Consider the following 15,402-nt stretch of genomic DNA (forward strand, 5'->3'; position numbering starts at 1 on the left):
CTTTAAACATAGTTGTCACAATCATTTTATAGCTTGAATCTGATTGTTCTAATTTCTTCAGCATGTGTAGAGCTCTTTCTGCTGCTGGTGCTCTTATGATGCTCGCTGAGATCTCAGATGTTTCTCACTTCTAAGACCTACCTGCATTGGGAGCCATTCTCCTGGTTTTGTACTTTAAAAAATTTTAAAGAAATCATTTGAAGCCTACAATATTATGAATAAGATACTTCTCCTTTGCTTCTGCCATGTATGTGAGGTCATGATCAGTTTAGGACTACCTCCAACTAAGGCCACTCATTTTCTAGGCCAGAGAAGTTTTTTAACCAGACTATAACTTTGTGTTATCTGTTTTATGACTGGTTTGTTGTAATTTTTAAGGTACCATATTTATAAGAATTTCTTCTCAAGTCTGCACAATCCATTATGGTTGTCCTGAGTCACTTGTGATTTATTTAGGTACAACTTTAAGTGATCTCCTTAATATTAAATACTTACTTTATATTACATTCATATAAAACAGTTAGTTTTTAAAAAACTAAAGATATAACTATTTTTATTTAATTCAAATAATATACCGTTCCATTAAAGAAGAGAATTCTACTGTAATACTTTAAAACTTGAACAATGAATCCACTAATACCCTAAACCCTACTGACAATGCACATCCTGGTAAATGTAGTTTATTTTTTAAATCCATTTATAAAATCTAAATAGCCATCTGTCTGCATTTTCATTTATTTTTAAGAATAGAAGATGATAGGCATATCACACAAGCACTGGAACTGGATATATTGCCTACTGTCTGAGGCAAATACCTCCCGGCAGTTGCCATGATTCTACTTTCAATTATAAGTTTAAAAATCAGAAAGAAAAGTTTAGTATTGATACTAAAAGATATTGTTCTTTTAAATAATTTATATCCTTGATACAATTTAACAACCAGTGAAAAGTAACAACATGTTTTATCAAGCTTGGAGTGTTAGGTGGTGCCTTCTAAAATTGGCTCCTTGAGAGTGGATAGACGGGAAAAAGGGAATGTCTTTAGAAGGATGGGAACTAATCAGTGAGTATGTCTGCTCAATGAAGATGCACCAGGAAGCATTGTTAAATATGTCTATTCCCATTAGAGTCCTAATCCCAATGTATTTCTTTAAAGAAGGTAAAGATTTCAAAACAAGATTTGACTAGAACTAGGATACTCACTATTAAATTTATTCTTTTCACAGTCTGGGCAGTAATACAAATACAGAAGAATGTCACAAGGTCTCACTATTCATATTATGGTTCATGGCTCATGGAACTTATTAGAAATGCATATTTTTGGGCTCTGCCCCAGATCTACTGATTCAGAATGTGACCTTTAACAAGAATTCCCAGTTGAGTGGTGCCCAAAATAAAGTTTTAGAAGCACTTGCCTAAGGGAATTCAGTATGACCTAGTGAAGCTTGTAATATAGACATTATATTAATAAATATTATCTTGGTTTAAGTAGCATAAGACATTTCAATTTGCATAACCCTACTGGTCATTTTACTAACTGTTAAAAAGTGCAAATAGAGAGATAAGATGTACAAATGCTTACAAAATGTATACCAAGGAAATTGTTATTGGTGGGTTCCTTAACCTCATAAAATAAAAAGATGTTCACGAGGCAGGCATGTTACAAAAGAAAAGAGATGGGAGAAATGATAAATAACTATAAATAGAGTCCTGTCTTGGAGAGTGTATTGCACTGTTTTAAAGTTATATAAGAATCATTTGATCTGCTAATTATGCTTTCTAGAAATTTTTTGTAAAAAAAATATCCAAAGGAAGAAGCATGTTATATTCATGAAATGAGACATCACAGCATTTTTTATAATCTCGAACAATTAAAGACAAATAATCTAAGTAAAGAAGCAATAAATTGTAAGGTGTCAGTAATGTTAGAAATGTAGAAACAGAAAATATTTGTCATACAACATCAAGAAAAATAATCAGACTACAAATCGTGTTCTTATTGTACTATATAAAATATATTTATATGAATGGAGACTAGAAGGGCATTTAGAAAAAAATGCAGTATGACTTGCTAGTCTCATGAAATGGTGGTATAATAATTCCCATTTGTAATAATAAAATTTGCAAGATAGAGGGATAACTCCTGGAAAAGCAAAGACTTCTGAAAATTTACTCTTGCGTAAAAGCAATGACAACACTGGCAAACACTGGCAAAGTGAAATTTTGACAGGATTCTGGAAATTACATGAAGTCATATAACAATCTGAGGAGCATTTACTCAAGAAAAACAATTGAATCTTAGCATGAACAGTGAGGTTAATGGCATTTAATGAGTCTTTTATGTGCCCCATTCCCCTGCTCTGTAGTAGCCTTAAAAACCAAAAGTCTTACAACTACAATAGCTGTGAAAACTAGCAGCCTAGTAAGCCCTAGGAGAGGCCAACTGGTTTCAGGGTCCCCAAGTCCCACCCTCAAAAGCTTGTCACTATTTGGCCAAGAAGAAGCTCCATCCTCAGGGCTTCTTTTTCTTTGGCCTGAATCAGAGATCCCTCTGCATGAACAGCACTCTTCAGGACATTAGTACAAAGTACCAAGTGATAATTATTTGGAAAAACAGGAATTGAAGGTCCCTAGAGGGCTATGAAAAGCTCAGATGTTCCTGGAAATTTAGAAGTCCACATGCACACTCAGTGCTGTGCCTATGACCAGGAAAGAGAGAAGACAGCCCAAATCTCTTGCCTCTTATTGACCTTGAGGTTCTGTGCAAGATGAAAGCGAAGACTGAGAAGGAATTGTAAATTGCCTTCAGGAACATTGAAAACATACTGTTACTGGAAAGGGGTCCCCATCCTGAGCCCAAGAGAGGATTCTCGGATCTTGCACAAAAAAGAATTCAGGGCAAGTCCATAAAGTGAAAGCAAGTTTATTAAGAAAGTAAAGGAATAAAAGAATGGCTACTCCATAGGCAGAGCAGCAGCCTGAGCTGCTGGTTATTTCTTGATTTTATACTAAACAAGGGGTGAATTATTCAAGAGTTTTCCCAGAAGGGGGTAGGCAATTCCCAAAACTGGGGGCTCTTCCCTGCTTTAGACCATATAGGGTAACTTCCGAACATTACCATGGCACTGGTGGGAGTGTCTTTTAGCATGCTAATGCATTATAACTAGTGTCTAATGAGCAGCAAGGATGACCAGAGGTCACTGTCATCACCATCTTGGTTTTGGTGATTTTTAGCCAGCTTCTTTACTGTAAACTGTTTTATCAGCAAGGTCTTTATGACTTATATGTTGTGCCAACCTCCTATCTCATCCTGTGACTAAGAATCCCTAACCTACTAGGAATGCAGCCCATCAGGTCTCAGCCTTATTTTTCCCAGCCCCTATTCAAGACGGAGTTGATCTGGTTAAAACGCCTCTGACAATACCCCAACACACACACACACACACACACACACACACACACACACAGAGCCAGCCCTTGGCAAAAACTAAGAGACTTATTTATTCAAAACATTCCAGGGAATCTCTGTTCAACCGTTGCCTAACCACAAAGCTAACAGAGCAGAGACTTCAGTGACCACACATAATAAAGAATACAGACTTTAAAGAATTAGTTCAGGAAATTCACCACAAGAAACAGCACTGAAGAAAGATCTAATTTCTACAGGTGGCACATTATATTATTTAACTTTCTAGTTTTTAACAAGATAATTAAGAGACATGCAAAGAATCGGGAAAGTATGGCCTATAAACCAGGAAAAAGCAGCCAATAGATACTGTCTCTGAGGAAGCCCTAGACATTGGATTTTCTAGATAACCTTAAACCATTTTTTTGTAAATACGTTCACGGAATACAGGATGAGTCATATAAATGCATTTTAATATTCTTTCTATTAGATAATAGCACAATTTATTAACAAAGCATTGACATTTTAGGAGATTTTAACTTAATATTTAATAGAAATATTAAATAAAAAAATACTAGAAAATAATACTTATCTCAGATAATTATAGGAAACTGGGTGAGAGACTTGAGGCCAGGAGTTTGAGGCTGCAGACCCCATCTTTTAAAACAAATACCTTTCTGGTGTTGCTATAAATACATCTCCATAATGAGTAGAGTTTTTACCTATAAGTGCTAATTTATATTTTGAAAAAGAGATTAGGGAAGACCAGGTAAGTAACAATGCTAGAAAATGATTGATTTCTAGACAAAAAATTCATGAAGGTAGGGACATTGCTATTCACTACTGGATCTTGATTACCTTGCCCAGAAACTGTCTGGAATATGTGACAATCTTTGTTATAAATAAGTACACATGTATTAATAAATGAATGATATATCACATTGTCATAATCATATATATTCTATAAAAAACCTGAGATCAAATTGGAGTTATTCAGCAACAACTATAAATATTAAAACATGGATTGGGATGTCATGTAAAGCAGAACACTCATTACTGGTAGTGGCCAAGCAGAATACAGATGGTCATTTGTCAAGTGTTGCTTTAGAAAGGATTCGTGTTATGAGGAAGATTCCTAACTTCCTTTCCAAGACGATGAAAGAAACCTGGATTCACCAAGTCAAACCTCAAATAACAGAAGGTTATTTTCCCTAATTTACAAAGTCTGAATCATTTTTATGCAAATAAGAAGGTACATTTTACCCAGATATTAATACAGGATGATATTTCCAAGCTTATTACAAGAATGTTTGAAAAAAGTTAGAAATATAATGGGAGTATATAATAAATGGGAATGTTAAATTGGAGATGAGAAAATAAATTTGGAAAGTTTTTCTTTAAATTACCTGTGGATGGAACCCCCAATAAGTGCTAAAATTTTATAAAAAATGACAATATTATATGCTGATGAGGTTGTAGGACAATACAAACACACATCATTGGTGGGAGAGTTAAATGGCACGATTTCTTTAAAAAATGATCTGGCTTTTATTTTGGTATAAAATTAATTTATATACGCCTTATACCCCAAGAATGAAAACTTATATTTATAAAAAGGTATTTTTTTTCTTTTACATAGGGGGTCTCAGTCTGTTGTCTAGGTTGGAGTGCAGTAGTGTGATCATAGCTCACTGCAGCCTGGAGCTCCTGGCTTCAAGCAATCTTCTCATCTTAACCTCCCGTGTAGCCGGAATTTCTAATGCAAGCCATCATGCCAGTCCTACAAAAAGCTTTGCACAGGAATGTTCATGGAATTTTTTTCATCATAGCAAAAAACTGCACACAGACCAAGTGTCTATTAGAATGAATAAACAAATTTTGCTATATCTACAATTGAACATTACACAGCAATAAATGATTAATATACAGCATGAATGAACCTCAAAAACATTATACTCAGATTCACACAAAAGCCACAAATAATTCTAGGTGTATAAAGAATACATGAATGATTCTACTAATGTGAAGTTCTAGAATAGGCAAAACTAAATTATAGCAGAAGGAAAATCACAATGTTCTTTAACTCACAAAGGATGGGGTGGATATTGATTAGAAAGAGGCATCAGAGAACTTTCTAGGATGACGTTACTCTTAAGATTATATATTTCATTATATGTAAATTACGTTACAGAAGATACTGACTGCGTCTACTTTTGCTGCACACCAGCATAACCTTGGAGCTGGGCATTCTGGGTGCTAACTTATAACTATGCAACTAGTAGTCATAAGAAGGAAAGAATGAATAAGTGAATTTAGAACAGTCAATACAAACTTTATATCTCAGTTTTGACACCCAGTAACTGATCACTTTAGATAACTATCTTCCTTTCTTGAACTAAATCAGTTTTATAAAATAATGTGTATACAGAAACATAGAGATAGAATTGATTTCACATAGCTTTTAGCTGTTAAAGGCAAGATGATATTTAATCGGTTATTTCCTCTTGCATATTTGAAGTTTTGTTAAAGTATATTTCATGCAGTGAATAATTACAAAAATGGAGATTTTAGTTTTGGAAAAGTATAACATTCCAGTTTAATTTGCCTTTCTCCTCCATCATCCTGAAAAATGGAAGAACCATCATCATCAGCATTGTGATTACAACCTCACAATGTATGATGACTCTCAACACTTTTTCTCTTCACTCACAATCTGATCTCACTTCCAACCATCCTCCTTTTAAGAACTCCAGCAATCCAAAGATGCATCCTGCTTCTGATATCTTGCCCTAAGAACTCCAGAGTCAATGTATAAGCAATACAATTTGCCTTCACTTCCCCTAATAAGCTGCTGTTTAGAAATTATCAGTGCAGTGTTCTTCTTTGAGGCATTCCTCGTGGCACGCACTGTTATCAGAAAAGGGGCCCAATCCAGACACAAGAGAGGGTTCTTGGATTTCACACAAGAAAGAATTTGAGGCAGATCTGTCAGAAGTGTCCAAACCAGAACAACTTCATCTTGAATAGGGAATGAGCAAGATAAGTCTGAGACCTACTGGGCTGCATTCCCAGGAGGTTAGGCATTCTAAGTCGCAGCATGAGCGAGACAGGAGGTTGGCACAAGATACAAGTCAGAAAGAACTTGATGATAAAAGGATTGGTAAAGAAGCTGGCAAAACCCCACCAAAACCAAGATGGTGACAAAAGTGACCTCTGGTCGTTCTCACTGCTCATTATACATTCATTATAATGGATTACCCTGCTAAAACACACTCCCATCAGCACTATGACAGTTTACAAATGCCATGGCATAACTTCAGGAAGTTACCCTCTATGGTCTAAAAAATGGGGGAACCCTCAGTTCCAGGAATTGCCAACCCCTTTCCTGGAAAACTCATGAATAATCCACCCCTTGTTTACCAAATAATCAAGAAAAAAACCAAAAAATAGCCTGAGAGCAGCCCATGCTGCTGCTCTGCCTATGGAGTAGCAACTCTTGTATTCCTTTACTTTCTTAAAATCTCTCTTTATGGATTTGCCTCAAATTCTTTCTTGTAAGAAGTCCAAGAACCATCTCTTGGGGTCTAGATTGAGACCTCTTTCCAGTAACAAAAGTGAAAGCAAGTTTATTAGGAAAGTAAAAGAATGAAGAATGGCTACTCCATATGCAGAGCAGCAACCTGAGCTGCTGGTTGACCATTTTTATGGTTATTTCTTGGTTATATGCAATAAGGTGTGGATAATTCATGAGTTTTCTAGAAAAGGGGTGGGCAATTTCTGGGGAACTGAAAGTTCCTCCCATTTTTAGACCATAAAGGGTAACTTCCATGAAGTTGCCATGGAATTTGTAAACTGTCATGGCACTGACAGAAGTGTCTTTTAGCACACCAATGCATTATAATGAGCATATAATGAACAGTGAGGAAAACCAGAGGCCACTTTTGTCACCATCTTTGTGGGTTTTGGTTGACTTCTTTACCACAAACTGTTTATCAGCAAGGTCTTTGTTACCTGTACCTTGTGTGGACCTTCTGCCTCTTCTTGTGACTAAGAATGCCTTAACCTTCTGGGAATGCAGCTTGGTAATTACCCAACTGCTATTCAAGAAGTTGGTTCAAATGCCTCTGACAACACTGTCATTAAAACTCAGTTTGTTTATATAGTAACACATTATTTTATTGTAAAGGCCTTTCCACACATTTTATTGTGATGAAACTGGGAGAAACTTCCTTTAAGAAAAGGAAACATTAGAAGAAACTCATCATGTAAATAAATGATCCTTCCAAAATGTATATTTTGGAGTAGAGCCTAGTAGGGGATTCTTAGTAAAATAACATCTAAATTATGTTAGACGTGAAATAGGAATATCATACTTCATGTGTGCCAACTGAGGATGTGATAACCCCTTTTTTGCCAGCTAAAACTAACTCTCTCTTTCTCAGACTAAAAGCTGTTCAGGCTTTATGTTAGCTTCTTGAGCCAGACAGACTCCAACCTAGCTTCTTCATTTTCGTTATTTTCCCATCATTAAGTATGTAAGTATAGTATGTAGCTGGGGCAGGCTGACACTGGGCACCTCCAGGAAGGCATTTGTTGATAAGAGGCTGAGTTAAGTGGCACCAGTAGAGCCTAGGAATGCAGGTGCTGTTGAGCGCCCAGAGTCCCCGTTATCTGTAAGCTGTACGTCTTTCATGATAACTTTACCCCTCACACCTGGCACTGTTTTATTTCTCAAACCAGTTTATCTTTTAACTTTTTGGCTTACTCTGCTTTTGTGAAAAATTTGCTTCCCCTTCCCCTTCAAAACTAGAGTATAAAAGACCACCTAAATTTTTCTTAGGGGCCGAGAGAATTTTGGGCATTAGCCACCTCTCAGTCGCTGGCATAATAAAGGACTCATAATTCAATCTCAGAGTGTGGCACATTCCTTGACTCGCTCGGGCACAGCAAGGGCTTCATCTGGAAAGTAATTCTATAGATCTAAGATATGTCTACATTTTAAATACTTGAACAACAGAAGTAATGGTAACCTGAAAGTGTGTGAAACCCAGAGTCATTCGTCTCTCTTTCCAGGTGTCTCAACAGCATTCATCTTACTTCTCAATGACAGAAACTTAGCTCACTCCCACTTAGAAGGAGAATGTTTTAAATCACAGGATAGAACCTAGGACTTACTGATTTTAGCAAGAGGGTTAGATGGTACCTAAAGAATCCTGTGACTTGAAAGTCAAAGAGACTGTATCTTTAAGGAAGGTGAGACTCTCACCTGTGAGATCCTGACTAGTATAGAAGAGTGCGTCTCAGTTTAAGGTGCATATGATCCACCTGGAGATCTTGTTAAAGAGCAGATTGTCATCTGCAAGATCTTGAGTGTCACCTGAGATTTTGTATTTTGAACTAGCTCCCAGATAAAGCTAACTTTGGTCCTTGGTCCACACTTTTCCTAGCAATGGCTCCGAGGAATGTCTGCAAGAAATACACCCTGAAGACCACGATGTTCAGCAGCAGCAAGTAAGTGGCCCCAGAAATCATAACCACTGGTCATTGACTAAATGACCTGGCTCTATCAATATTTACATAAGAAATCCTTTTGTAAAGATCTTCGCAAATTTTCCTCAGTGAGTCCAAGATTTCTAGTACTAGCAAGTAACAAGGAGGCATGTTTAAGGTTTTTTCCCCATATGTATATTAAAATGTGAATTGTTTTTATCCTTGTGGCTCAAAGCAGTTTTTATGTAAAAATATGATCCTAGTTAGAAATTCAAATTTGGGGAAGAAACAAAAGTTCCTGTATATTAAGTCGAGACTTTGAGTCTTTTCAATTTAGCTTTGTCAGTCTTTTCCTGTGTGCTCCCCTAATCTCCATAGAGGTTCCAGGCGAAAGTTGTGACTAACACAGTGCTTCACAGAATGATGAAGCATGAAAGACACATCTTGTTCCCCTGAAGCAGAATGTAAATTCATACCTAGTGGAAATCATGTTTTTCAATCTCGAAGTACCTTGTGAATTCATAAATCAACATCTCTGGCATGTCAATATTTAAACCAATTGAGGGAGTATTTCTCATAATGACCAACCTATAACTAAGAAATAAGTTATTTGGTTTATCTTAATAACTAAGAAACATAGTCATTTCATTTTTAATGTTTAACATACAATTTTTAATGTTTAAAACTTGTTTTTGTTTTCATCTTTCTGATACATTTTATAAAAAGCTCTTTAAAAATTAGTGTATCCATTTAACTATAATTTTCAATGGGGGTTCTTCAGAAAATATGATTGAAATCAAACCTAAGAATAATAAGGAAAAATATACCCAACAGTTCAGTTTACCCTAGACCCAAAGCTAAAGCACACATTATTCCTGAACAAAACAAGAGTTCCCTTTTTAATTCAACTTCTATTTTCCTGTGCTGGAAGAGAGGGTTCGCATTATCATTTACTTTATCATCTTTTCCTGAGTCATAAATGACAATCTTTCCCCCCAAATTTGCATTTCACACCCACCATTCTTGTAGAACTCTTCACTGGTCAGCATTGGCCTTATTTCAGGGAAAAAATCTTCTGGAAACCATGTAAAAAAGGACTCATCTTTATTAATAGTTTTTAAATTTTTTTTAAGACAGGGTCTCACTCTGTCACCCAGGCTAGAGTGCAGTGGTGTGATTAAGACTCACTGTAGCCTCAACCTCTAGGGCTCAAGCTATACTTGCACCTCAGCCTCTAGAGTAGCTGGGGGTATAGGCGTGTACCCAGCTAGTTTTTCAATTTTTTGTAGAGAGTGGATCTCATTATGTTGCCTGGCTCATATTGTTGCCTAGGCTGGTCTCAACCCATGGGCTCAAGCCTTGGTTTCCCAAAGTGCTGAGATTACAAGCATGAACCACTGTACTCCACTTAAATATATTTTTAAATTACTATTTGTTTTTCAGTTAACAGTTCTGGATGATATGTAGTGAGACTAAACATTTGATCTTATGATTTTAACTCATTCTCTCTATAGACTTTGGTTTCTTGAATCTTTCCGTTTTACTGTGACAATGTGACTGTTTTTGTAACTACGCTTTGAAAGCATATCTGATAATGTTTATACAATATGTCATTACATGGATGTTTTGTATTTAGATTAGATAGTTATAATTTTCTATTTTTCTGCTTGCTAGCTATAAATTTTTTCTGCTTGACCCTATGGTTTCTTCAAAGAGACATTTATATATTTGGTTTTTCTTTACTTCCTACTATATTACTAAGTCAATTCTTACCTCAACAACATTATTTTGCTTGCTCCAGCACTGTAATATTCTGTTTTTAGCACTTTGTTTTAGAGTTATTGTGTCTTTTAAAGCAATCTAAAGATTTCCTTCTTATTCTATTCAGGTATTTTAAAAGGTTAGTTAAGTTTATTATCATGCCCTTTTTCATTTCAAGGACAAACTATATCTGATGTATTTCAAAGATGTATGTAACGTTGCATTTTTATGCTAATTACGCTTTTTAATGATGCTTAATGTTGTCACACACAGTGATACCATAAAACATTATACACTGAGGATGCTGCTGTTAATGACTGCTTCAAAAGAGCGTAGTTTAGGGAACGTGCGGTAGTGCAGACAGGAATTATTTTTTTCCTATCTCTGAAGGGATTTTCAATGCACAGTACTCAGTGGAACTGCATCTGTGATTTTCCTGAGTTTACCTCAAAGACATTTTCTGTTTTATCCATTTTTTATTTGCCAGGCAGCCTTCAAGCAACAAATTTACATGAGAAAACCATAGTGTACTGACTTTTAATTAAAACTTCACACTCAAAATGCATTGGGATTTAATTTAAATATTTAATTGACACAATTTTTAAATGAAAACTAGAAAGAATATAAGACTAAGTTATGGCATGGCTAAGAGATAGTCTGATTTAAACAGGACAAGTACACCGATGGTTCGCTAATGGGTTTTCCTGACCTGCAGACCACTCAGTTTTTCTTGCTAATGAATAGTATTAATAGAATGAATACCTTGTAATGTATTTTGTGGTACCTAAGACTAAAGTCAACCAATATTGAAATCATTATCCCTTCATTCTCCTGTATTTTCTATTGTGTTGAATAACAATGACATCTGCCTAGTTGCCCAAACTTGAAGTTTTGCTTTTTCTTACTCCCTCTCTCTCCTGGTCTAGGAATAATCTGGTATCTTTCATAAAGATGGCTTGGCATGAAGCTCTGCTTACACAGGTGCAGCACTAATTTCCTGAGTTAATCAAAATTTCTTTTTCCACAGCTTAACCAAAAAATTTAGAAGAATAGAAAAAGTAGTGAAGTAAAATTAATTCCAGAACACAATAGTAGACATTGTAGGGTCAGAAATAGTAGAGATTGATACCTTTTCTCTCCAACATGAGGGGCATGGCCACCACTCATAATAAAATGAGAGCGGCAGGAGATAGACAGATGCCTAGCCATACAGGGGCAGGTCCCCGGTGAAACCCCACCTTCAAGCCAAAAACAGCCTGAAACCCACAACCTGGAGTGAGAACTTCTATTCCTGTTTGCCTGCTCTTTCCCAGTTGGTTCTTTCTGAATAATGCTTTTAAACTAGCCAAATGTTAACTTTTCCAATGCTACCTACATCCCACCCATCCCCATCCTGCACTTGTAAAAACCCTAGACTCATCCACACTCTCTCCACTGGGAGAGAAACCACCTGACTTTGGGTGGGGAACCACCCATTTCCCCTCTCTGCTGAGAACTACTCCATCACTCAATAAAATTCGTCTCCATCCTCCTCACCCTTCAATTGTCAGCATATCCTCATTCTTCTTGGACATAAGAACTTGGGACCCACCAAACATGTGTATGAGCTATAACACAGGTGGGCTGAGGCATGCCTGGCCCAGCTATGGGCTGAGCCAGTGTGCAAGCCAGATGCAGCCTGGGTGGACTGAGGGAGCAGGCCACCTCCTGCAGCAGGTAGTGGCTAAGCAAGCCCAGGCAGGGGCATCACCAGCCGGAGGTTCCCAGCTGGCAAAGTGACTGAGAAAAATCCTGAGTCAAAAAGACGGGTTAACAAGAAAAAAAGCACACCGATTTATTTACTCAAAATTTTGTGTGACACTGAAGTCTTCAGAAAGGAAGACTCAAAGACAGGGAAAACTTTCTGTTTTTATGCTCAGGTTTGGTGAAGCATGGAGAGCTGTATAGCAATGTGACTGGGCCAAAGGTGAAGACCTAAAGATAATAAACTGAGTGGGAAATTCAGCAAAGCCTGTCCAGATTCTTCTTGGGTTCTCGGTTGTATCATATCTTCCATGTTGGTATGGGGCAGGGCCCATCTGGAATGAGGGTTTTATGAGCTATTGTTAAAGAGAGGTAGGTCAGATACTTTCTTCATAGTCAGCTCCTAGAGAAAAAGGCGGAGGGGTGGCGGGGGAGTTTAGAGCAATATTGCTAGGTGTTATGGCTTGCTATGGGGCAAAGGGGTCCTAGTTTCTATGACCCACTTTGGGGAAGAGGAATTCTGGTTTTCACGATTCACTTTAGGAGAGAATGAGGGGTGTGAGATAGGAGGGCAGGAGAAGGACACAGAGACCTTGGTTCTGAGACTATACTTAAGCCTTCCAGTGTTCTCTAGTTCTAAGTACTCAGTATGCAAAAGCTCTATACTTTGATATATCATTTTTCTGAACCCCAACAAGATCAACAAACATCTTCTGTAGAGGGGGAAATAAGATCATGTGAGAGCCAGAGTTGCACTGAATTTAGAATGGTGTTGCAGTACCCTATGCAGTATGGTTTTAGCAATTCTTGTCTCTTCACTGAACATTGCAGGTGAGACTTTTTCTGGGATTCAGTGAGACCTGGCTGCATAACATAATTCCTGTTTTCTCGTGCAGTTCTCTTATCTAGCTTGGGAAACCTGAGCAAGTCTCTCCAAGTAACAATCAAAAGAGCCCATCCAATGCACAAATAAATCTAAACTATAAATATTACAGGGATTTTATGTAGATATTAAAAGGACATTGAGTCCTGGCTCTGTACTAACCAGCTGTGTGACCTTGGGCAGACTACTTAACCTCTCTGTATTTCAGTTTTCTTGTGTATAGAATGATGCTAATGAGGAAAAAAACACAATCCAATTAAAAACTGGGCAAAAGACTTAAATAGACATTTCTCAATAGAAGACACACAAATGGCAAACAGACATATAAAAAGGTGCTCAACATCATTAATCATCAGAAAAATTCAAAAGTACAATGAGAAATCTTCTCACCCCAGTTAAAACAGCTTATTTTCCAAAGACAGGCAATAACAAACGTTGGTAAGGATGTAGAGAAAACAAAACCCTTGGATGCTGTTGGTGGGAATGCAATTTAGTACAACCACTGTGGAGAACAGTTTGGAATATCTTCAAATAACTAAAAATTGAGCTAACATATGATCTGGCAATCCCACTGCTGGGCATAGAGTTAAAAGAAAGGAAATCAGCATATCAAAGAGATATCTGCACTCCCATGTTTGTTGCAGCTCTTTTGGAAGCAACATAAATAGCCATCAACAGATGAGTGAATAAAGAAATGTGGTACATATACAAAATGGAGTACTATTCAGACATAAAAAAGAATAAGATTCAGTCATTTGCAACAACATAATGGAACTGGAGGAATTTCATTATGTTAAGTGAAATAAGCAGGGCACAGAAAGACACACATTGCACATTCACACTTACTTGTGGGATCTAAAAATCAAAATAATAGAACTCCTAGAGATAAGAAGTAGAAGAATGGTTAGCAGAGGCTGGGAAGGTAGTGGGAAGTAGAAAGGGGAAGTGGGGATTGTTAATGGGTATAAAAAATAGTATGAATAAGACCTAATATTTGATTGCACAACAAGATTATTGTAGTCAATAATTAATTGTACATTTAAAAATAACTAAAGGAATATAATTGGATTGTTTGTAATAGAAAGGATAAATACTTGAGGGGATGGATATTCCATTTTCTGTGATGTACTTATTTCATATTGCATGCTGGTATCAAAACATCTAATGTATCCCATAAATATATAAACCTGCACATGTACCCCAAAACCTAAAATGCAATAAAAAAATAAGGAAAAAAAATATATACACCTGCTATATACCCACAAAATTGAAAATAAATTAAAAATTACAAAATAAAATGATAATGATAGAGTTTACTTCATGGGAGTTTTCTGATTATATAATTGGCTGTTTTCTCTCTAACAGATGTTTCTGTTTTTCCTTTGATTTGAAAGAGTATTAAAATATGTTATGAATAGTAATTTTATAGGCATTACACATATTTGGGGAAATATTTTATACACTAGCTTTTTGATACTTCTGGCCTTGTCTATAGATAAGAATTATTCTGATCAATTGACAAACCACTGTGATGTTAATCCAAGAGACAGTTATGTACCACTGTGATGAAATTAAATGGGGAACGACTGTTTCTATTCATTTTCTAATTTCCATGATTTATTTTTCTAATAAATTTCAAAGCAAAAAGTTGCTTGCCGGAAGACCACACCCAAAACAACCCCACAATATGAATATTTTGTGCTGTTTTTCCAAAAGCTACTTATACATTTTTTTCTATATTAAAGGAATAATACAGCAACATTTTCCACTCTCACTTAAAAATGAACTGTAATTCTTTTGATCATATCATTAATGAGCTTGAAATTGATTGACTGCTAAAAAATAAATACCATGTTCTATTCTCTGGTGTGCTAAGCCAACTCATAATGACTTTTGCAAACCAGTTTAGGAATTTGTGAGCCAGTTGACATCATGTTGGTGACTTGAAAAAAGGAAATGGAGAAAGTACTTACAATAAGGAAACCAGAAAATGTCACAAATTCAGGCTTTTTAAAAAAAATTTTTCTAAAGGGCAAGTTTTTAGATGTTTACCAGCAAACCACTAAAATCTTTCTTTCATCACCTCCTGTTTTTCCCATTTTGAATGAAAATGACTCTT

At 36.3% G+C, this 15,402-nt stretch overlaps 1 long non-coding RNA gene across 1 annotated transcript in view; it reads left to right on the forward strand.

Annotated features, from left to right (window-relative positions):
* LOC100388832 (uncharacterized) overlaps positions 1 to 15,402 on the forward strand; it is a 107,519-nt gene that overhangs the window by 39,600 nt on the left and 52,517 nt on the right. The window contains exon 3 of the long non-coding RNA XR_004728358.3: positions 8,854 to 8,917. This is a non-coding gene — a long non-coding RNA (uncharacterized LOC100388832). The remainder of the gene's footprint in view (positions 1 to 8,853; positions 8,918 to 15,402) is intronic.

Source organism: Callithrix jacchus, chromosome 11 (assembly GCF_049354715.1).
Source record: "Callithrix jacchus isolate 240 chromosome 11, calJac240_pri, whole genome shotgun sequence".
Lineage (NCBI taxonomy): Eukaryota > Metazoa > Chordata > Mammalia > Primates > Cebidae > Callithrix > Callithrix jacchus.